General features: G+C 47.6%; 1 long non-coding RNA gene across 1 annotated transcript; it reads left to right on the top strand.

Annotated features, from left to right (window-relative positions):
- Nucleotides 1-210: 210 nt before the first annotated feature.
- Nucleotides 211-18,229, top strand: LOC122173874 (uncharacterized). Its single transcript, XR_006174836.2, has 3 exons — nt 211-443; nt 14,949-15,078; nt 16,482-18,229. It is a non-coding gene; the product is annotated as an uncharacterized LOC122173874 (long non-coding RNA).
- Nucleotides 18,230-22,952: the final 4,723 nt, after the last annotated feature.

The raw sequence follows: 22,952 nt of genomic DNA, 5'->3' as shown, positions 1-22,952 counted from the left end.
ATGTTGAGCAACTGCAGTAGCTTGGCTTTCATCATGCTAACAAGTGCTGATACTGATGCATCAGGCTAAACACGTCAAGCCACTTATCAGGGTGCTGTTATCGTTCCGAGGCTCAGCGTGAGTGATTTTATAAGTGGAGATAGCACCGTAATATTCGTTTCCTCATCAAGTTCAGACCCCAGATCTGACCGCGTCATTTGTTAATTTTAGTGCCAAGGCCTGAAGTTCACCAGCGAGGTCTCCCTCAAAACTGGAAGCAGTGCTTTCGCTCAGAGGCCTGCCCGGACCAGACTCGATATCCGCCACGCTGGCTGGCACGTGGCTGTGAAGCTGGCAGTGGACAGTGGAAGTCACGGAGGAAAGGCCAGAACTGTACGGACGTCGGGATCCCGGCTGTGGGTCGACTCTGGATGCCACAATCTGTACTGGAGTCATGCCGAAGGGTAAGGTCAGGGTTGGAGTGGATGAGCCAGGCCCAGTCAGAAGGCGGAGGGATCAGCTGAGGTCAGGGTAGGAGAGCAGCAGCAGGATGAAGGGCCAGGAGCAGGGGAGGGGGATCTGGAACCTGGGGATAAGAAGCCAGGAGTGAGGTATCAGGAGTTCAGCGGGGTCTGTAGCAGTGAGCCCGGGATCCTCCTATTTATACAGACAATGTCCTTAACTAGTGCACCTGAGCCAATCAGGGTGCTCAGCAGGCTCTGCCAATCTGGGCCTCTCTGGCTGGGGCAGCCAGTGAAGCTTGAGCCCCAGGGCATCTGAAGCTGCTGGTCTCCAGAGCGCTCGAATGGCGGTGTGGACACAGCCCTTGTCCCAGCCCCAGCAAAGCCAGCTTCCAGACCTGCAGATACTCCCAATGGGTACAATCCCTCACCAGATTTGCTCCCTGAAGTGGCTTTGATTCCACTTTGAAAATAGCTAGCTCTGCATTTTGCTGTCCAGGTGCACACGCAGGTTCCTGATTAATTCTATTCTATTCATGTTCTTATGCCCATCACCAAGGTATCTGAGTGCCTAATGCTTGGGCCAGATCCTCAGCTGGTGCATTGCTCCATTGGCTGCAAAACCACGGGATATCATGACTTCAATGGAGCAATGCCAATTTACACCAGCTGCCATCTGACCCAGCATACGCAGGTGTGGTGATCAGTGTAGATTTCAATGACTGGATAGCTGAAATTTGGGCCCTAACCCTTAAGAGTCCAGGAATGGAGCCTCTGGGTCAAATTTTCAAAAGCTCCCAAGTCCCATTGAAAATCAAAGGGACCTGGGCTCCTAAATCACCTAGGCACTTTTGAAAATTGTATCCCTCTGTCCTTTAAACACCTAGAAGGGTCTCTTAGCATCAAGAACAGATAGTCATTGTTTAGAGTGGTCCTGCGTGGGAGGATGCCTCGGAGCAATAGAATGAGCTCAATTCACATTGTTCTGAGTGGCAGCTAGCGATCAGCGAAGGCGTTAGCACAGCAGCGTTTGTACTGACCTGGTTCCTAGAGCTCTAACCGGTGAGACGTGGGTGTTAGAACCGCTCTAATGCCTTGTTCGAAGGATGACTCTGATAAGGTCAGAACTACTGAACTGCTGTTCTGCCACACTTAGGGAAATACTTTTCATCAAGGCACAGGGGATGTACCGCATCCAGGAAATGAGAGTGCTGGAAAACATTCCCAGCTGCGCACTGCACACTCTCCAGCCATGGCCTTTCTGCAGGGGAGATTCCGTCACCCAGGTCTCTTACCATGCCAGCAGCACAGAGGAACAAAGAAAGTGGCACAGTAGGCAAGTACCTGGCCCGCTTCTCACGCTGCACTTCTCTCTACCCTTATCAGCAAGAAAGGAGATTGTTGTGTTGCTATTCCAGGTGCTGTCGGGGGGGCGCGAAAGGAACTAGACCATGGCGAAGGATTTCGGACATGGGTCAGGCAAAGGCATATGGAGAAGGCTTGAAGCCCTACTCTGCCTTGCTTCAGTTCTCAGAATCCCGCTTTGCTATTCTCAGTAACAGAGCTGAGCTAATACTGAATCCATTACAGTGCTGATGCAACTGTTAAATAGAAATATTTCATTCAACCTCCAGCTCCCTTGCTTCCTCCACAACCTTAAATCTTTGCTGGCTATTAGTTGCAGGTGCAAAATTGCACACACACCCCAAAAAATACACACCCTTTTAGAACACAGGTCTGAAATGTCCTGAGCACATCCTACGCTCTTTAGAGAGGTCACTACACAAGTGATCCCAAATCCCTGGCTCTAACGAGCTATTTAAAATGTAGTTCTTTACATGCAAGTCCATGTAAACACATTTAAGTTCCTGCCACCTTTCTCCATTGTCCAAGAAGCACAAAAGCTGGCATGCAGCATCTGAATGTCTACAAACCTGCAGAATCCTGACTGCATTGCCAGCCATGGATTATCTGAATGCTCTGTAATGAAGGGCTAATTAATTACAGCAGGCCCTTTCAGTTGCAGATTAAGAGTAGCTACAATATTGCTGTATTTGTCCACCTAAAAGCACCTGCCCATAAAAGAAAATAAAAGCTGAAGGAAGTTGCTTTCATTTTCCCATACACTTTGGCCCACACCCCTGTGGGCTGCAGAATGCCCATTTCTAAACCCTGCCTGCGTTTTCTCATGGGTGACCTGGTGAATGTGTCTTGAGAACTCTGACCGCTGGGAACAGGCAGCTGCCACGGGTGGAACTGAACAGCCCTTATGTTTGTTTATTGGACTGTGTAATCTGTAGTGTCACTTGTATTGCAAGGTCCCTTTCCATTTTTAACCTGCCTCCCCTCTCTGCCTGTGCTGCGGTTTTCTCATTTCATTCCTGGAGCTGTTTATAAAGGCACAGGGCAACGCAGGTATTTAGTTTACATAGAGAGCCACGAGCCATTTGCTTGTTTGTTTTCCCTTTAAATGCTTCTTAGCATGCGAGGCCACAGAAGAGATTTACAGGAGCGTTTAGTGTTGCTAGAGGTTTTACTGGTTCTTGCTGCATTTCCACCTTGCTTTCCTGTCTGCCATTAGAGCGGATGCATTTTTGCCCCTTATTCCACCGCTACAGGTTTCCTCAATTCTACAGGTGCCCTTCCTGCCACAGCCTGATGAAACGGTCTCCAACCCCCTTGAGGTCTAAAGACGTTAGCGGTCCTTAGTGCATTTGATGATGTTATTCCTCCCTAAATCCACAAAGGAGATAAATAGATAGATGTGTGTTAGGAGGAAATCAAATAGACACGAGGACCTCAGAGAAATTCAGTTTCCTTCTGATTGAAAAGGATGTTCAAGCAGAGGTGACGGAGGGGCCTGATAGGAGATTGCCATATGAATTTCTATAATGCTAGTCCCCTGCAGTCCAGCTGCAGCTCCAAAATAAACCCTTTCACACACACAGGCCTGAGCAAGGTTACAAACGGCAATGTTCTGCCCTTGCTAGGGTTAATGCCCAGGCAGTTTTGAGAGTGTAAAACCAGCAGTTCCATGTATCACTTTAACCACTGCTTGGGGCCCGATGAGCATGCTGTTGGCTGGCTCAAACACAGTCCCGAAAGCCCTGGGAGGGGTGGCCCCCTCCAGCTTACATCTGCTTGGAGGAGTTTGGCTGTTAACAATGAGTTAACAATGGAGCAGTTTCTGACCCCCCTACGCTGGTGTATTCTGCACACACACAGTCCTAATGTCTCCTGATTGGGCAGTGAGAGGCAGAGGGAGGAAGAGAAAAGTGTGTGATGAATCCCCCTCCATGCTCCCGTCTGGACACATGCAGTTGAAAACCAGCCGATGGGAGACTCCGTATTAGCCCTGAGTGGGACACTATCTGATGAAGAAAGATACCTCTTGGAACTGGATTTGCATGTGATCTGTGCCCAAGAATCTTGCCCTGGCCAGGACGGCGGGGAGATAACGACATCCCATCGGCAGCAGGATGCTTGCAATTGCTAACTGCATTGATCTCTTTGGCTTGTTTACATACATGCTCCCTTCCAAGTGACCTCTTAGTACCCAGGGTTCTGCATGTGTCTGAGCCTGACTGGTGCTGCTGGCTCAGCGAGCAGAATGGCTTTTTATTAGGTGTCTAGACGTGACACAAGTCATTACAGCATCCTGCGTGGCGCGGCTGCCTGACAGGCCCTGCTAACATTCTGAGACTGAGGGGAGGCACTTGATTAATGATATGAGCTATAAATTGTGTGGAAGTGACTCAGTTCATCTCAGGCAGGGTCTAGGCACTGCAGCTCGTGTAATAGGCAGGGCATCTGAGTCTAAAGGCTTGTCTACAGGGGTTGTCCAGATCGGTTAAACTATAGTAAATCCCTGCACGGACCTTCTCATTCAAAATTAAAGTGGCCTTAATTTGGTTTGGTTTCCGGTGGATTAAGCCAATTCAGAGTGACCACACATGGAGCTAATCAGTAGTTAATCTGTTTTAAATTCACACTCCATCTTATTCCAGATTAATTTTTATGTGTAGACAAATCCTAGACTGATGCTACAAATGTGTGTGGCCTAAAACAAAAATCTGGGGAGTGTCCAGATGAGCTGTTACAGGGGTGTTAATTCCCTGGAATTAACTGGCAATAAATTAACTCATGGTAAAAAAAAAATAATAAATTCCCTGTGTAGCCATTCCCTTTGGCCGCTCAGAATTCCTCCTCTTCCTGTGTTTTGTTTTATTCTGCAGGAGGCTTCAGACTGAAGTGTAGTGCCGGCAGAAAGACCTGACACTGCATTCAGCTGCATTATTTAGCGAAGGTCCGGAAACATGCAAACAAATAAATGAGGCCATATCTATATTTATTGTTTAGCAACATGAACAAGACCCGCTGAGCTGACCACAAATTCCATTGTGTTTTTCTGAGTTCTAGAGTTCCCTTTACCTTGCCAGGCTCCATGGCATGACAAGCAGAGATGGATCTTCTGTCTTTGGATACCTCCTCTCCTACCTGCAGCATTTGGATTTCAGCTAGTAAATATCAGCTGTATTAAATTGCCAGGCGGACTGTTAAATCAATACCTATCTATACACGGTGTAAGAAATGGGTGAAAAGCCTCAGCGAATCCTCTGGCAAAAGGAACTTGAGGAAGAAATGTGGGCTCACAAAAAAATGCTATGAACCAAGTATCAGGCAGCTTTGCATTCCACATTCCTCATTCACACTGTCCTGGCTACATCCTGAAGCAGCATCCTCCCATAAGAGTAAGCACTGCAGTAGCCTCAGAAGTACCTGCAGTCGAGTCCCTGTCTGGCACCAGTTTTTAACAAATCCACTGCTTGGGTCATCGTTAGTAACTGAATCTAGGGCCTGTGTGATCCCACTGGAGCTAAAGGAAGAAAGTATGTTAGCGGGCAGCTATAGTAGGCTATTAGCATCGAGTGGAGCAGCCACTAGAGGGGGATGCGGCACACCCTTTGCTAGTCAGTTATGCCCGCTGTTGTGTTCTCTGCTGGGGAGAAAGGAATTAAAAGTGAGGCCGAAGAGAAGAGAGAAATAACTTTGTTGTGTTTAGTCACAGTTGTGCCTAACCACAATTTCTCTTACATTGCTACTTCTGACTAGAATGACCCGCAACCCCAAACCGCTCCCCGCTCCTGCAAATCCCTCCTGCAAACCCACCTTTTCCTGTGTCACCTACAAGATGGATGCTTATATTTAAAAGATAAATATGTACATGGAAGGTGATGTGGCACATCCGCATGAAATTTAAGCAGACTGGCAGAGTAGGCCCCTAAACCACCTAGGCATTGTGGAAAATTTTACCCATTGTTGTTAGGCAGGATGGTCTCTGGGTCTAGTTCCTAGCTCTTCTACCCCATCCTGTGGTACCTGGGGTGAGACACTGAACCCCTGAGTGCCTCAGTTCTGGTATCAAAACCCTTCCTTTGTCTCTGTAGAGTGTGAGCTCCTCGGGGTGGAGCCTATTGTTTGGCATCATAGAGCCTCTAGACAGTCTGTAATACAAATAATCACACTAGTAACAAGATGGGTTGATATGGACGTGGCGTTTGATACTTAACTGGCTTTGGAGGATAGGCAGCAGGATAAGGAGATGGCCCTTGGAGAAATGTGGCCAGGAGTTGGACTTTCAGGTGGTTGAAAAGAAAAAAAATCTCTCTGGTTCCTTAATGTAGAGCCAGCGTGACCTGGCAATTAGTCCCAGGACAGGCTGAGGCCCAATTAAGATAAACAGCCCAGTGTAATGGAAATGGTAATGCGACCAATAGAAGCAGTCTGAGTTATGGTCTCAATTTTCTCTATGCCTGATGGATCTGAAATAAGTTCAGAGTGGGTCAAGTGGTTGACTTTTCATTTGCTGATCTCACACAAAGTCTTTCCATCCATCTCCCTCTCCCTCCTTCTGTTCCAGGGAGCCATCTCTTGCTCGGACTCTGTCAACATCATTCTGTTAGTCGGGTCCCATGCAAAATTCCCCCTCCTCCCAGCCACCTGCAAAGGGAACCTCAGATTGACTCTAAGGGATGGCAAGCCGCACGCCTACAGAGCACAATTCAAGGAGATGTCATTTCCCATTCTCTTTGCACTTCATCTTCTGCTTGGTGTTTCTCAGGCATTTCCCTTATGCATTAATCAGCTCAGACTCGAAAGAGGAGTGAAAAGCAAAGCCCAACCCTTGTTGATATTTTCCATAGCTCACTGTCCCCCAGCCGCAGTCCACTCCTGAACAGAGCAGCCGTGCAATGAGTCGGAGAGGGAGCTCAGAGCCTGGGGGTCCGAAGCCCCTGCAATGCACCAGAGAATGTCAGGGCTGGCAGTGCAGTCTTAGCAGCCAGAGGTAATTGCCTGGCTCATTGTCTGGGAGGATACAGACAGTTGTATGACAGCGTGTTGCAGTCATTGTAGCAGCAGCAGTGAGTAATGATAACTTGCGTATGGCATTTACGCACCCAGAATGCTGGTGGACGCACAGCCATGCTCCAACTGTTCCAAGGGCAAGTGGCCTGGGAAGAAAAATAGAATAAAGATGACTAAGAACCCAGAGCTATTCAAAGGGAATAATGACTGAGTGACGTCCAAGGAATAACCCTGCTTCATAAAGGGCCCTGACTTGAAAATCCATGAAGCCAAACTCCTTCCTGCACCCAGGGGGTCCAAAATGCTCCCTTTCCTCTCTGCAGCAAATCATCTTGCAATGGGACTTTCCCCCAGCCAGAGAGGCATGCCAGATGCTGGGAAGGGGCACTTGGTGCAGACAGGTGTCTGCCATCTGAGTTCCCGCCCCTCTCCACCACACTTTCCACCTTCCTGGGCTTCGTGCAAGTCTCACCCCTTCGCCCATGCCCAAATCCATGCCTTCTTTCAGACTGCCCCATCCACCTGTGGATGCCAGGTTGAACTTGTGCTGTCCTAGCTTCTTAACCGAAATATCCCGGGATGCCAAGTCAAATGCCTGGTAGCCGGTGTCTTACATCAGCTCTGTTACCGCTAGCAACCCAACTTGCTAGGATTGAAACCAAATGGAAGAGTAGCTGAGAGCAGCTGAAGCTTCACGCTTGTTCCTGTCCCTTACCCCACGCTCTCTTCTCCGCAGGCGTAATCAGTCCCATGCAGCGCTGACCTTTCCTAAATTGCTGACATGTCCCTGCCTCGCCATGATGGCATTCAAATTACAGTAATTACAGTGATGCTTTGTAGTGCGCAGCACTGCTACTCCCAAAGGGTCTGCCAGCACCTTCACTCACCCCAGGGAGATCTGCACCGTCAAAATTCCCTCCTAGACACACTGTCAGAGCAGAGCTGCAGGACAGGAATGACTTTGGCCCTCTTGTGAATTCGGGGGATTGTTTTCACTGCTGGCGTTCACATATTTAGATGCACAGGATATTTGGGGAGGACCCGGGAAAGATGTAACCGAAAAATAAATCAAGGGAGTCATTCCAAGATCCAGGGGCTGGGAACTGGAGTCATAAAAGTTCAAAGTGAAAATAAGGTGCCAATTGTTAAGTGAAGGTAGTTATCCACTGGCACAACTTATCCAGGGATGTGCTGCATCCACCGTCAACTGGAGGCTTAAAATCGCTCACACGCTATGGGGCTAGATGCAGTAATCAGCAGCCTGTGCTGTGCCGGAGATCAGACCCCGCGATGACCATGAGGATCCCTGCCGGCTCTGAATTATTGGGTATGTCTACACTGCAGTTAGACAACCGCGGCTGGCCTTTGCCAGCGGACTCGAGCTAAGGGGCTGTTGAATTCCCGTACAGATGCTCAGGCTCTAGGACCTTGCGAGGTGGGACAGTCCCAGAGCTCTTTTTGGGCCCCAACAACTGCTGTCCTTTCGCCTGAGCCCCTAGCCCAAGTCAGCTGACTCAGGCCAGCCACTGGTGTCTAATTGCAGAGTAGACATACCCATTATCAGGTGTTTTAAGCACTGGGGGAGAGCAGGGGAGTGTGAGAAGCCTGGGATGGGGAGCCTGCCTCCTCCAATATAGTATTTCAGGGATGACTGAGGCAGGTTTCCAGATCCATTATTTCTTGTTGTTCAATAAATATGTTATGACGTAAGCACAGCCCTAAGGTTGCTGTAGCCCAGCCTGGCTACAGGTTCTGTCTCAGACCCCACAGCTGGTCCCTGGATCTGTCGGGGAGACAGCAAGAACTGCGCCCTATGGGATGTGGGGCAGCTTTATGCTTGCTGGAGCACAAGCCTTTAGAGCACAGCTGGTTCACCGGCGTGAGTCTGAACTAGGTCAGTCGTGTCTGAAAGTTGCTACCCATCTGATGGCTATTCACTGGGCTGTGTGAAATTGTAACACACCTCAAAACATGGAAACACAGGGTTCTATAGTATCTCAGGCCATATAAACTGGACACGCCTGTAACACGGAGCAGTCTTGGAGTTCTGTGCGAAAACAGAGCTCCAAACAAAATGTCCCCCACAAACCACAGCAACCCCAGCCAATAAGGGGGTTGAGTGTCTTAATAATGACCCCCTCTGGGGAACGTACTGGGAGGGTTGACCAAAAGGTTCAACCCTGGGCACTCCCTTTTGTGTCTCTGGGCATTCCCTTTTGTGTAGGCCTTTCATACCCCTGCCACCTGCAACTTTAAATGTCGTCCCCACATTCCCAGCATTAAAGGTGAGTCTTTCTTGGTTATAAAGCTTTTACTTGGTTCCAACATGAACAAATCCTTCACTGCCCAAGGACCAAGACTTATAGGGCCATGAGTTCAATTTTGCATCATAAACGTATTGTGTAATGACTGAGATACGCCTATGCTTCAAATTAACCATTTAAATATGACAGGATCTCTTAAGCAATTAATCTTGGGGTATTTATTGTTGTAACTAAATGTACTGACACTAAATAGTCTAGTGACTGGTACACTGGAGAGATAAACTCAGAGAAACTCCCCAAATTGGTCTGTGGGTTCCTATACTGGTAACGTGGTGTCCCAAGCTGATCATACATGAATATCCTCCATTCTTTACTCATCCTGGTGGGCCAATGATTCCCTAAGTCCCTTTGCTAGCACTGATTCCTTTGACCGATAGCTGTGTGATACCTCGGCACTTCCAGCAGAATCACCAGCAGTCTGGGAGTCATTTGCCGTAGCTGGACAATAGGCGTCACCATCCGGATTTATTGAGGTGATTATAGGCTGGCTGCCCTTCAGATGTTGTTCACCAGTGTTAACCGGCACAATTTTATTCTGGCCTTGAGGACTAAGGAACTGAATCTGTATATCATCTGCTGAACTGTCAGACCAGTCCTGCTCCTAGAAAACTGGGGACTGCATCTGGGGGACTCTGGGACACTGGCAAGATTACGATAGAGTTCCGTTGACCCTTCTCTTGACAGTAGGATCTCAAAATTCAGTAATATCATGGTACTATTTCCTTCCATGTGGCTCCAAAGACGTTCCAGCTCAAATTGCTGTGACCACTGCCTTCATTAGCCCCTTCATAGTCCTGTTTCTATTTGATGGGCCAGACTTGACAATCGCAATCCATCCTTCCAGTTCAAACCTCCAATCTGTCCTGTCGCTGGGCAATCTTTCTTTAGCAGGAGCATAGTGCAGAGCTCGTGCTGCTTTCATTTCTCCCACTGGGGTTGGATTCTCTACTATTTTGTTCCCTGGAGATGGGGTGGTTATCTGCTCCATCCCATCCCTTGGGTCCAACAAAGGAGGCATCCCCTGATCTTCCAAACGAGCAATGTCCTCGCTGTCTCAGTTCTGATTAAGGCACCTAATTAGAGCTAACCTGCCATGCTCCAAGTTCCAGCTGCTGGCTATATTGGTCTCTAGGTTCTGCTCACTGGGGGGGGGTTGTTTTCGCACTTCAGGGACCAGCCGCTCACAACCCCTCCTGCTGGCTTGCCAGATGTAACATGCTTCAAAAACGTGGATTCTGTCCTTTGAAAACACAGGATTCTTTATTATCTCGGTCAGTGCAAACATAAAGCCCATGTCAGTAACACACAGCAGAGACTACAGAAAAACAGAGCTCCAAAACAAAACACCTACCCCCATACCACCAGCCAACAAGGACAGGGAGTGTCTGTAAATGACTGCTTCTGGGGTACACACTGGAAGGTTGTCCCAAAAGTGCACCCACCGCGCACTCTCTTTTGTGTATGCCTTGCAAAATAATCCGGGGACTCGGTCCATTTCCAGCTGGAATGGGTGTCCAGATCTCCACTGGCACTAACTGACCCCCTCTTGTTGGCAGTCTCAACAGAGAGGCCAAGGTCTTCCTGAGTAAGCCAGGGTGACTGAACTCCCTTCCGACCTCAACAAGGAGGTCTCTGCAGGCCAGGGGTGAGGCACGTTGAGAGGAAAGCATGGACGAGGCTTGCTTTCCTGCTGCCTTTCCCGCTCCTATTCTTGGGATGAGCAGGGTTTTGAGCCCAGCAAGGAATCGACTCAGAAAGAAAACTATGAAAAAACAAGGTGCTTTCATTGAGATCGTGGCGATAATTGATGATAGAAATTAGCTTCTTGGTGGGCTCAATCTTGCTCCCACGGAAACCAATGAAACAAAACCTCCTATTGACTCCAGTGGGACCAAGAACAAGCCCAGGGACTGTCACCTGCCTCGGTGTACTCGTCCTAGGTCAGTAAGGGTTGGCAGTGCTGAGTGGGCAGTACATTTTGCCCTTCGGGGTCCCACTGGCCATTTAGTTAGCAGCATTGATGGGCTCAGAAGCAGGAATATGCTCAAGTCCTTAGATAAAGTATGGTGCTTGTGACAAGGACCTCAATGGTGGGGGGTGGGAGGGGTCACACAAAAGGTTCCATTCACTGATGATTGCAAAGCACTTTCAGCACCTAGTGCTAGTAAAGCCAGCGGAGGAACCTTGCAAAAGAACCAGGGCCGGCTCCAGGCACCAGCGAAGGAAGCAGGTGCCTGGGGCGGCCAATAGAAAGGGGCGGCACGTTCAGGTCTTCGGCGGCACTTCGGTGGCAGCTGAAGCGCTCCGCTTTAGTCTTCAGCGATTCGGCAGCGGGTCCTTCGCTCCGTCTCTTCCTCTTCGGCGGCACTTCGGCAACAACTCAATCGGTTTTTCCTTTTTTTTTCTTTTTTTTTCTTTTTTCCCTCTTTGCCGCTTGGGATGGCAAAAAAGCTGGAGCCGTTGCCGGCCCTGAAAAGAACTCCCAGCTGGTGCACACGGGATCCTATAGTGATTGTAGAAATGAAGGGCTGATGTATGAGCTGGTCCCGGGTGTGATCTGCTTTTCTCCTGCCAGCAACCTGACAGAGCCCCAGATTGTCCCTATTATGGGCTTCAGAAGGACTCCTTTGAACGACTGAGGTGGAATGGCAGTTTGCCTAGGGCTTTAAAGTGATTGTCACTAAAGTGATTGTCACTCAAGGAAGACAAGGCTGTTATGGAGAAGTTAAATGAATTCTTTGCCTCAGTCTTCACTGCAGAAGATATGAGGGAGAAAATATCATAATGCCAGAAAATATCATAATGCCATTTTATGTATCCATGGTACACTCACACCTTAAATACAGTGAAATTAATAGGCAGCAAGTTTAAAACAAACATCAGGAAGTGCTTCTTCCCACAACGCACAGTCAGCCTGTGGACCTCGTTGGCAGGGGACGTTGTGAACTCCAAAAGTATAACTGAGGTCAAAAAAGAATTAGGTAAGTTCCTGAAGGCTTGGTGCATCAGTAACTATTAGCCAAGATGGTGAGGGACACAACCCCATGCTCTGGGTGTTCCTAAATCTCTGACTGCCGGAATCTGGGACTGGATAACAGGATGGATCACCTGATAATTGCCCTGTTCTGTTCATTTCCTTTGAAGCATCTGGCACTGACCACTGTTGGAAGACAGGATACTGGGCTAGATGGACCATAGGTCTGATCCTGTCTGGCCATTCTTATGTTATCTTGTCCAAACCATGCGACATATGCCCTGACACACATCTTTATCTGGAGAGCATCGCAGAAGAACTGAATAAGGAGTCCTGGTATGGTATGAAATATCCAAGAGAAAGGAAGGAGATTTGGCTTCAGCACTTAGTTTCTGCTCAGAGGCTGGAGTAACTATCAGGAGCTAATCCCTCCCAAATGAGTTTGGATTGTGTGGGCGTAGTCTCTAATTTACCGATGATGCAGTACCATATGATTCTTAGGCGGCAAAACTAAACTGAAGCTTCATCTACCATTCTTTACTCCACACGATTGCATGAAATGTGCCTTTTATCAGTGACAGGAGGAGTCCGCAGAAGTGACTTATTAAGCTGCCGAAAGTGCCATTTCAGAACCTCTGTCACTGGAAGCTGATCACCTTTTTAACTCCCAGATCAATACTGCTCCCGCAGTATTCTTCTGAAGCAACAGTGCCACCCAGTGGCTAGAGGGGCTGAGCCCAAGGCATTGTCCCTCTGGCATTCCCCTGGGGTAGATCCCTTCCACTTGTCTTCTAAGGAGTCAGAATCCAAGTGATTGTCAGTTTCCTGCAGGGCTCAGTGTACCAGTAATTGGGCATTAATACAGATGTTCACAGCTGTAGAAGAGATAATGCCAAGATTTCCCCCCCCCCCCAAGCTTCTATTGTTGCCTGCTTAGTATCACTAAAGTTACAACGTGAATTTCATTGGGGAAACATGAACATAAAGGGACAATACAAAGCTCTCTCTCCATAGATATCAGCGTGGCAGGGCGAAATTTTCACTGCATGTTTCAATCATCCAACCAGAGTTTGCTCAGTGTCACGGGCCATTAGTCCCCTGATTCTGCTCTGTCCTCCTCCCTTTCCCTCTCCCCCACCCCCTGACCTTTGCATAGCGCACTGAGCACCTCTGGCCTCCTTCTAGGCTTCCTGCAGCTCGTCTGCTGCACTGTTCACCCCCAAGAACAAATAGGAGGCTGTGTGTCTCAATAACCAATTGGATCACGCCAGGAAAAATCAGGTTTCCCACCCAAAACGATCCACACGGATACGTTTGCCACAGCCCTAGTCAGCTCCACCAAATGCTGGCAGGGTCGCCAAGGCTTGTGATGATATTTACAGGTAATTCCACCATGAACATCACAAAACCCAATGCTTCTCCAGTTAAAATGCCCACAGCTCTGATCTCAGGATGGGGTTGGTGGAGACACTCATTTGTTTGGAATAGCACAAATTATTTACTTCTTAATATATATTTCTCGGCGTGTCTGGAGAGCATCTGAAGCACCAGGAGGTAAATGCTCTCATAAAGATATATTGATATGGAGGTTACCTAGCTCTCCAGACTCCTGCTGGGAACTGGCAGGCACTAATCTCCAGATTTTAATTGTTTGCTGGAACGAGATCCCCCCTTCCCCCCCTCCATACACACACACCTCCCTCATGTCTGATTTAGATCAGAATTCTTGTGTTCCTAGGGCAGGAATTCCTGAAATTGGCCCTCTGATCTCTCACTGTTTTATTAGCCTCTGCGCTGATATATCCTATACCACAGAGATTCAGTGCTTCAGGATCAAAGAATTCTCTATTTATATAGTTCTTGCTAGTACGCATGCAGCATTCTGTTAGCTTATGCCCAAACCCCCAGTAGGTTACTTGTTAACTAAGATTCCCAGACACTACAGTGCTGCCTATATAGATATTGGACTGAATGGAGCTCAACCTATGTGAATATTGGGCTGACTGGAGTGCTGCCTCCCTGTATGCTGGACTGTCTGCAACTCTGCCTACATTTATATTGGGCCCATTGGAACATTGTCTGCACTTTGCTTTCAACCAACTAGAACAATTACTGCATCTTATATTGGACTGACCAGAGCAATAGCTTCAGCTGATATTAGACTGGCCAGAATGTATCTACTTTTATACCAGACCCACTAAAGTACAGGCTACATTTTACATTGGATCAACCAGACACTGTCTACATTTTAATCAAGCACTCTCTGTGGGTCCATCATAATGCTGTCCACATTTTCTATTAGACCCAAGGGGAAACTGTCCGCGTTTTAATACAGGATCATAATAGTTAAAAATACAAAAAGATCCCATCTTGTCCACCCCACTCTGGAGGGGAAGAAGGCCTGTGCTGAGCTGTACCCTACGATGCATATCCTAGTATTATCTCCTGTCTAGTCTTAAATGATCCAGGAGATGGAACACCAAGCCATTTCTTTTGGGAAACAATTCCACAGACGTTGTTCAGAGATAATTCTATGTCCAGTTGAGGTGTCCACATTTTTAAAAGGATGTTAACAATTTAGAGAGGGTGCAAAGTAGAGCCAGAAAAATTATTCAAAAGCTGGAGAAAATGCCCACCAGTGAGACACTAAAAGAGCTAAATCTGTTTACCTTATCAAAAAGATCTACAGGTGGCCTGTTTGTTGGGTACCAGTGATTTCACAGAGTGAAAATACAGGCTATTAAAGGGCTCTTCAATCTAGCAGAGACAGTCATAACAAGATGTAATGGGTGGACGTTTTTAAAAATGTGCCTTATTTCTAAACGGGATGTCTGGTTTTACCAGTGAGGGTGATCAATCCTTGGAACAAACGATCAAGGGAAGCGGCAGATTCTCCATTTCTTGAAGTCTTCAAATCAGAACCGGAGATGATTTTCTGGACGTTACGCTTTGGGCTCAATACAGCATTAACCAGGTGAAATCTATTGCCTGTGCTATACGGGAAGTCAAACTAGATGATTTAATGGTCCCTTCTGGCCAATCTATGAATCTTCCTTTATATTCAGCCTAAATTGTATCCTTCTTCACTTCTGACTGTTACTCCTAGTCAGACCCCCCCCCCATTTCCCACCTCCCCCCCCCACACACACACACACACTCACTCTCACTCTCTCTGACTCACCCTGTATAGCACCTCTCTCTCTTTAGTGTTGACACCCTTCTGATACTGACAGATTCTCATTGCGCCTCTCTCTGACTGGCTACTGCTCTTCGATGCACCATATTTCTCAGGGCGAATTTTCAGACACCCACTCAAAGCCATCCAGGGGAGATGTTTGTATGAGAGCAACGTGCCAGCCCAATAGTAAGTCTGGATTGTTCACGCATACCCCCTACAGTGTACTTATGTTGAGACCTGGACACAACGCTTAGCCCCCTGCATATAATTGATGATCACCATCTTTATAGATTCCGATCTGGAACAGAACCTCATCTGTGTCCCACCCTACATATAGGAGCTCCAGGTTCTACCATGCCCCAAGCACTCTCCCAAAATAGGTCATAACTAACCACTCATATCTTCTCCACCCCCAGAACATAGAATAGTTGGGTGGGTATGAATTGGATGGGGGCATTTAGAGGTCACAGCAGCAGGTAGCTATCATTGTGACAAGCATCTTGCCTAAGATAATGCTTAAATTTCCATAGGCTACCCAACGTGCTTAAAGTTTACATGGGTCAGTCTGGGATGTGCCGGGAAGAGGAGCCGAGTGGTAGAGCTAGAACTGGTTGGGACATGTGTTTTATTTGTCCTATAAAATTTCAAAGCAAATGAAAAACTGTCAGGCAATTTTTCAGGTTTCTGCCAAAAGTTCTGATTTCCAGTTGTTTAAAACTGGATTTTTTTCCTCCAATGTTTTGTTTTTTCAAGAAAAGCCTGAAAAATGTTGACCAAAACGAATGTTTCCTGGCCAAAAATGTCAATTTAATCAAAAACCCAATTTTCGTCTCAAAAAATTGTTTGGACCAGCTCTAGTTAGAACCTCCCAGAGGCTGTCCGGACGTCCTCCATGTCTTGTATAAACGTCAGGTCTCTGATTGTATTACCAAGGAGGCAACCTCCATTTCTCTGACAGCCACCGGAGGTGAGGGGATAGGGTCTGAGCAGAGGCTGCACCATTTTGCCTAGTGGAGATTTTAGGAGCAAAGTCTCAGCCTTATCTCTGTCTTGACAACACTTTTTGCCTGGGGAATGCTTTCTATTTTCATAGTATGGGTACGGTCTGATGGTTAGGGGAAGGCTTGTTTTATTCCACTCTCCCTTTCTAACCTGGTGTCTTCTCTCCCCACTCCTCTTGGTTTTAATCCCTTCCCAAGCACACGCAACAGATGGTGCTATGAAGTGGATCAGAAGGCACCGAGCAGCAGTCATTAATCTTCATTCCTGCAAACCAGTCCGGACCCAGGAGTATGTAAGGAGCCGGGGCCAGGGAGCGGAGCTGGCTTCCCAGCAGCTACTGAGCATCTGGCCAAGTCCAAAGATTCAGCGTGAGAGAAAAAGAGGAACGAGAGAGCGGTTTTGTAACGGCAACGCGATTCACATTCCTACATATGGCCATGATGGCTGGCACCAGAGATACTCCCATGAGCAGGAGCTGGCTCTGCCTGATAGCAGGTGTTTCTGGCTTCTCCAGAGCATCAGCTTGCAATGATTGCAACCAACCCCTTTGAGTAGCTCAGGTGAACTTACTATCTCTTCCCCCAGTCCAAGGAACCAGCTATGGGGGCTTGGCTGCCCAATTGTGGCTGAGCTCTAGGAGTCTCATCCAACCCACAGAGAAACTGATAGGATCCTTGTCTTGACTGTCATGTGCGTTGGATTAGGTCCCTACAGCGTAACAAGAAGGTTATTGTGCATGAAAAATTAGCTATACAGATTATTGGGGTGGAGGATAAACCAGCAAACATGGGAGAAGGAGCCTGCTGCCTCATTTCATAATGTCAGGAGTATTTCAAGAAAGTTTTGTGCATCCACCTCTAGGCTTGGTTTGGTTTGATGTTTGGAGGGGGGTGGGAGTTAAAGAAAGCTGGGGTGAAATCCTGGCCCCATTGAAACCAATGGGAATTTTGCTGGTGACTTCAATGGGGCCCGGATTTCACCCCGATTGCTTCTAAGTGGCAGATAGCTAATGTGACGCCAATTTTTTTAAAAGGTTCCAGAGATGATCCTGGCAATTACAGGCAGGAACTTCAGTACCAGGCAAATTGGCTGAAACGATAGTAAAGAACAAAATTATCAGATGCATAGATGAACACGATTTGTTGGAGAAATGTTCTAAGTGTCAGCCCCGTGTGCAAGTGGGCAGTGGCTGCTTTACAATCTCTGCTCCTTCCACACTGCCTTTGTCACAATTACCTTATTCAACACAGAGTGGGTTTGCCGCTCCGAATTAGTAACTGTAGTTAAACATTTTATTTCCAAATGCTCAGATCCTGTAGTGCTCTGGCTGGCCATATCAGTAGATAGATAGATAGACAGATAGATTCAGTAACTAGCTGAGTCACTCATGGGGTTCATAATGGGTTCTGGCTGCTTAGAACAGTAGCAGAGACCCCCAGCTGATGTATACTGCCTTATATTCCCTTCTGATCTCTAGTCTCCTAGGCAGTAAGAATGTCTGTTTAACAGCTCGCTCAAACAAGGTTCTGTATGAAAGCATCAGAGATTTTCCACTACCAATCCCTATGACATACTATGCACTACCATCAGCCTCAGGCCTACATGATGCATTTAAATGGGGCCATGGCTGTCTATACCTTGTGTATAATTCACATGGGCCCCCTGGGAGCGGGAAAATCTAATTTTATTAGATTCATTATCCTTTTCTCAAGAATTAATAGCTCCTGAGAGCCTCAGCCTTAATGTGCTTGATTTTACGTTGTAATTGAACTGCAGTGGAAAAATTGCTGCCTTGATCAAAAACTTCTCGCAAACTTCCCTCACCTGTAGGCAGTGCTGTTGTGTGTATGTGACATTGCAAGCTACATGTCAGAGGGCCTGGCTCTCTTGAGATAATGCTGCAGAGTGGTTTTTATAGTGACAATAAAACACTGTTGTTCCTTTATCCTCAGTACTTTGTGTGTAGAGCTGGGTGAATAACCATTTCTTTGGCTCACGGGAAATTCCAAAAAATAGTTGAAAAAATTCATTTCTGGTCGAACCCAACAGATCTTACGCTGGGTCCATATAATCAGATGGAGTTGTAAGTGCCCCTTCGTTTCTATAGCATCTTAGAAACCCCAAAGCCACCCGAGGCTGGAGCAGAATGGAGAAGACAACAGTGATGCAGGAAACCCCTCGGGGAGGGAGGATGGATGCATGTGTAGAGCTTTCCCAGTGTCATTGGGCCAGGGTATAGGAGAAGCCTGTGCTGAACTCACCTGCCTGGGTGGGAGGGAGGACCGACTTGCTAGAATATGTTCTTACCAGAGGCAAGTATAAACAAGCTGAGTGAGGACAGGCATAGTACTCAGCAGGAGGGTTCCATCCAGGATTAGTTTCTTTCTGCTGGAAGATGGGAGAGGAGGAGCTGTGACCGTGGGTAGCAGCCCCTACACCTCCCCATTCCCGAGCGGGAAGGGTTCTGTGTGTCAGGCCTGCAGGCAGGTAACTGATGCCACCTTTTCCCTTTCACTTCACAGCAACTGCATTTGCCAGGCAGCCCCAGGCTACAAAATGGATTTGAACCAGCGGTCGCATTTCAGGGATGACTGCAGCTGAGTCCGCCTATTTCTGCAGAGCTGTGATCTTATGGGAGAGCACAGGGTCACCTGCCATCTGGGCATCCCTAGTCCAGGAAGTGGGAAGGATCATGCTACAGAATAGGGTGACCAGACAGCGAGTGTGAAAAATCGGGACGGGGGTGGGAGGTAATAGGAGCCTATATAAGAAAAAGCCCCAAATATCAGGACTGTCCCTATAAAATCGAGACATCTAGTCACCCTACTACAGAATGAAGTGCCAGGACCTGTAACAAACAGATTCTGATACTGAAATGGAATTGGGGGGAATTCTATGTTATTCTGGGGCTGGTTTTCACCATTTTCTATTAGTGGGAGCACATGGTAACCCATGGGAATGGGGGCCAGGACCCCATTGTGCTAGGTGCTGTACAAAGACAGAACAAAAAGAAGGTCCCTGCTGCAAAAATGCTCATGATCTAAGTACAAGACAAAAGTTAACAAGGAGGGACAGACGGACAGACCAGCGACTACAACTTATAACTCGCCCTTAACTAGACACCCACCGGCAGAGTTCATCTTTCCCCCGGGACCTTGCATGGAACGCACCTGTTTCATGCTGCCGGAGATTTACCATGCATATTTTTCCCTCAGGCAGGCCTCTGCATTGCCTCACATGCTGTAGGCTTCCAGCCTCCCCAGGATGGAAAAGAGTATGTACTGGGATAGATGTATACGCTCAGGTTGGTGGCTGGCATCAATCAGCTTAGTGAAAGGAGCTCAGCTGAGGATCCGGCCCGTAGTATTTCATTTTCCAGCTTTCTCAGTGTGTGTGTGTCGTGTCTATTCTGGAACCTCTTTGAGCTACGGTCTGTCTCTTATGTCTTAGTACAGCTCTTAGCACAATGGGACCTCAAAGTACCTCCTGTAATATAAATAATAATCATTTTCATTTCCCAGTTAAACGAATCATGTCAACTAACTAACTATAGAGCCCGCTGAATCTATTATAGCTCGGGCTCTAGCCTATTTGCAGCAAAGGAAATGCCAGACACTGCAGCTCCATATAAAACGATCCGAAAACAATCTCCCCCTGGTATTGCAAAGCATTGTTCTGGCATTGCTGTCAGATCTCAAGAGGGACACGACATTGTTTTTCTTCTACGTCGCCAACAGAATTTGGAAGCAGGACTGTTCCATGTACAAGCAACATAATCCCCACAAACAATATCTTCCAGTCCAGCTAACACAAGAACAAATCTTCTCTTATGTGTCTGCAACTTCAGTCCCTAATCCTGTCTTCCAGTGAGGCGGCACGCAGCCAAGACGCAGCTAGCTACTGGGAAGACGAGGGAATCTTTTTTGTTAACTGTTGCAACCGCAAATGTGGTTCCTTCGAGACAAATGTTTGAACAAAATGCTCTCTCTATATTTTTTTATACAAAGTCACAATAGTGGCTGCCCTCGCTGTTACCTCTGCATATTCACCCTTTAATGGCAGAGCCCGGAAAAGGAAAAAGCGAGGCGCTAATTATTGCAATAGTGGCTCTAATAATGGGGAAGTAGGAGAGTACGTGGAGATCCAATCCAGGAGGAGGAGGTGGCCCATAGATATAGAATGAACATTTTCTTATCATGATCATTTTTTTTCTTGACTTTTGAGATGAAGAGGTTCATCCCTTTGAAAAAGCAGAAAGGAAACCAGCCCGAATAGAGATGTGTGTGTGTAAATACAGAGATCTGTAGATAGTTAGTGAGAGAGAGATTAGCGGTATCTGGAAAATAGGTCTTTAGCAAATTTTGACTTTGTGGCTGAGATCCAAATATTTTCAGCTGAAAACTGGAACAATTTCATCCAAAACATTTTCAGTTTTTGATTTCCCAATAAAAAATTGGAAGTTTTCAAGGATAGGAGATACTTTTTGCACAGAATTTCATTTAGTCGAAAACCCAATTGTCTATCAAAAAAAGTTTGAACAGAAAATTTTCAATCAGCCTCTGGCCAGAACTAATTGCTTGAGAGGAAGGTGCAAGAAACCCTACAGTTTTGGGATAACCTGGCCCCAAGGGACTTTTCTTCCTGAGTTTTGTTAGTCAGAGGGCTCAGGCCCTCAAGTAGGAGGGGTTATAACCCATCCAAAGGTGGAGGTCTGACTGTGAATGGCACATGTGCAGATAGAACCTGTGTGTGATGTTGGTGCATGGGAGTGGTGTCTGTATCTCCCTGGGAAATTCAGTTTTCGCTGGCTCGACTGCACTCAGATAAGCATTTCTTTAGTGCAGCACTAAGTAGCCCAGCTGATGAGCTAAGCCCAGTGGAGTAACCAGCGTCGCTGGTTAAACACAGATGCCCTTAGCTAATTAGATATCACGGGACTCTGTTCTTTGCTAGAAGGACCAGCCACCTGGCTGGCCCATAATGTAATATTCTGCCTCAGCATTGGCACTCTGGATTAGAGTAAATCAAGTCTGATTCACAGGCCTGGAAGCCTGTCAGCCAGAATCCTGGTTCTTCTAGTCTCAGACGCAGCACTCCACCTGGTGGGCTTATTGAACAAATTCCTGCCAGAGACTATGGCCCATTCCACCTCGCCCACCTCAACTGCCACCTGCTGCCAGGGCAGTTGCTCGGCAGCACTTTGACCTTAGCTAGGAATGAGGGTTCCCTAACAGAGGCAGACCCCAGGGACTGACCCAGGAGCCCAGCATTGCAAGGCAAACCCAGCAGTAGCAGGACTTGCATAAAAGGTTTGGGAGTCCACTTACCCTGGCCTGAAAACTAAACTGCATTCGATCTGAGAACAGCGACCCCAAGGCACGCCATGGTAAGTGGCTGCCAGACATCAAACAATAGCAAAGGATGTGGGGGAGTGGGGAGGCCAGAAATGTGGAGCACAGACTGGACCTTCAGTTGATGTCCGGCTACAAAATCAGACAGTTCTGGACGTGCCCATCTGCTCAGCTGACTTGGAAGTCAGTGATTTAGCCTGTTGTTCTGCAGGGACACCGGCAGCGAGCCTGCAAAGGCCTCTGTGCTCTCCATTGCAGTGGGGGCACGGGCAGCCGATATACATGGGCAGGCTAGAGATGCTGCACCCAGGAGGGGAGATGGCACCAAAAGCAACCAAGATGGATCACTGGTCCATAGGGTCTGAGCTATGGACTGCAGTAAACACTGCAGCCAGCACTGAAAGGTGAAGGATAATGAACACTGGGCCACAGAGTCCCCTGCCTGAGGAATGAGCCGTTTGATCAGTATAACTTTTGCACTGTCACTTGAAGGGAAAATAAATAATGCCCATTTGGGTTCCAAGCACGAAACAGGGATTAGATGCACAGCTGCCTGTGCTGGGCCGGTGCCATCCCTGCATTGATTTGGGGAGGCGCCCTCCTTCCTGACTCAGCTCCATCCTGGTCAGAAGGTTTTTGGCTCCATTAGCTGAAGGGAGAATGTTGTTCTCTGTGAAAAGGCGCTGTGGTTTTGCAGAGATGGACGATAAGCCATGCACCTTATCCTTCTGGTACCCAAGTGCATCCATCTGCCCTCCCCCATCCTGTCCCTTGCAGCCAGTGGATCTGAGGATTTCAAAGAGGGCTGCTCCTCTAGGCTCCCCCTTAACATTTCCTCCTGCTTTCTTCCTGATTACCAATGGCCTGATAATGCTGTTGAACCCAGGCCAATGGACCGCTGGTGGAGGATGTAGAACAGAAGCTGATACCCTAGAAGCAGATAGAGGGCAGCTTGGCTCTGTCTGACTTCTTTGATCCCAGGGGATTGAAAGCACCTGTCATAACCATAAAGGGAAGGGTAACAACCCTCCTGTGTACAATACTATAAAATCCCTCCTGGCCAGAGACACCAAAATCCTTTTACCTGTAAAGGGTTAAGAAGCTCAGGTAACCTGGCTAACACCTGACCCAAAGGACCAATAAGGGGACAAGATACTTTCAAATCTTGGGGTGGGAGGGAAGGCTTTTGTTTGTGCTCTTTGTTTTGGTGGGTGTTCGCTCTTGGGACTAAGAGGGACCGGACATCAATCCAGGCTCTCCAAATCTTTCTGAACAAGTCTCTCATATTTCAAACTTGTAAGTAACAGCCAGGCAAGG

The sequence above is a fragment of the Chrysemys picta genome, chromosome 16, assembly GCF_011386835.1.
Source record: "Chrysemys picta bellii isolate R12L10 chromosome 16, ASM1138683v2, whole genome shotgun sequence".
NCBI lineage: Eukaryota > Metazoa > Chordata > Testudines > Emydidae > Chrysemys > Chrysemys picta.
This window is presented reverse-complemented; position numbering and strand designations above follow the sequence as displayed.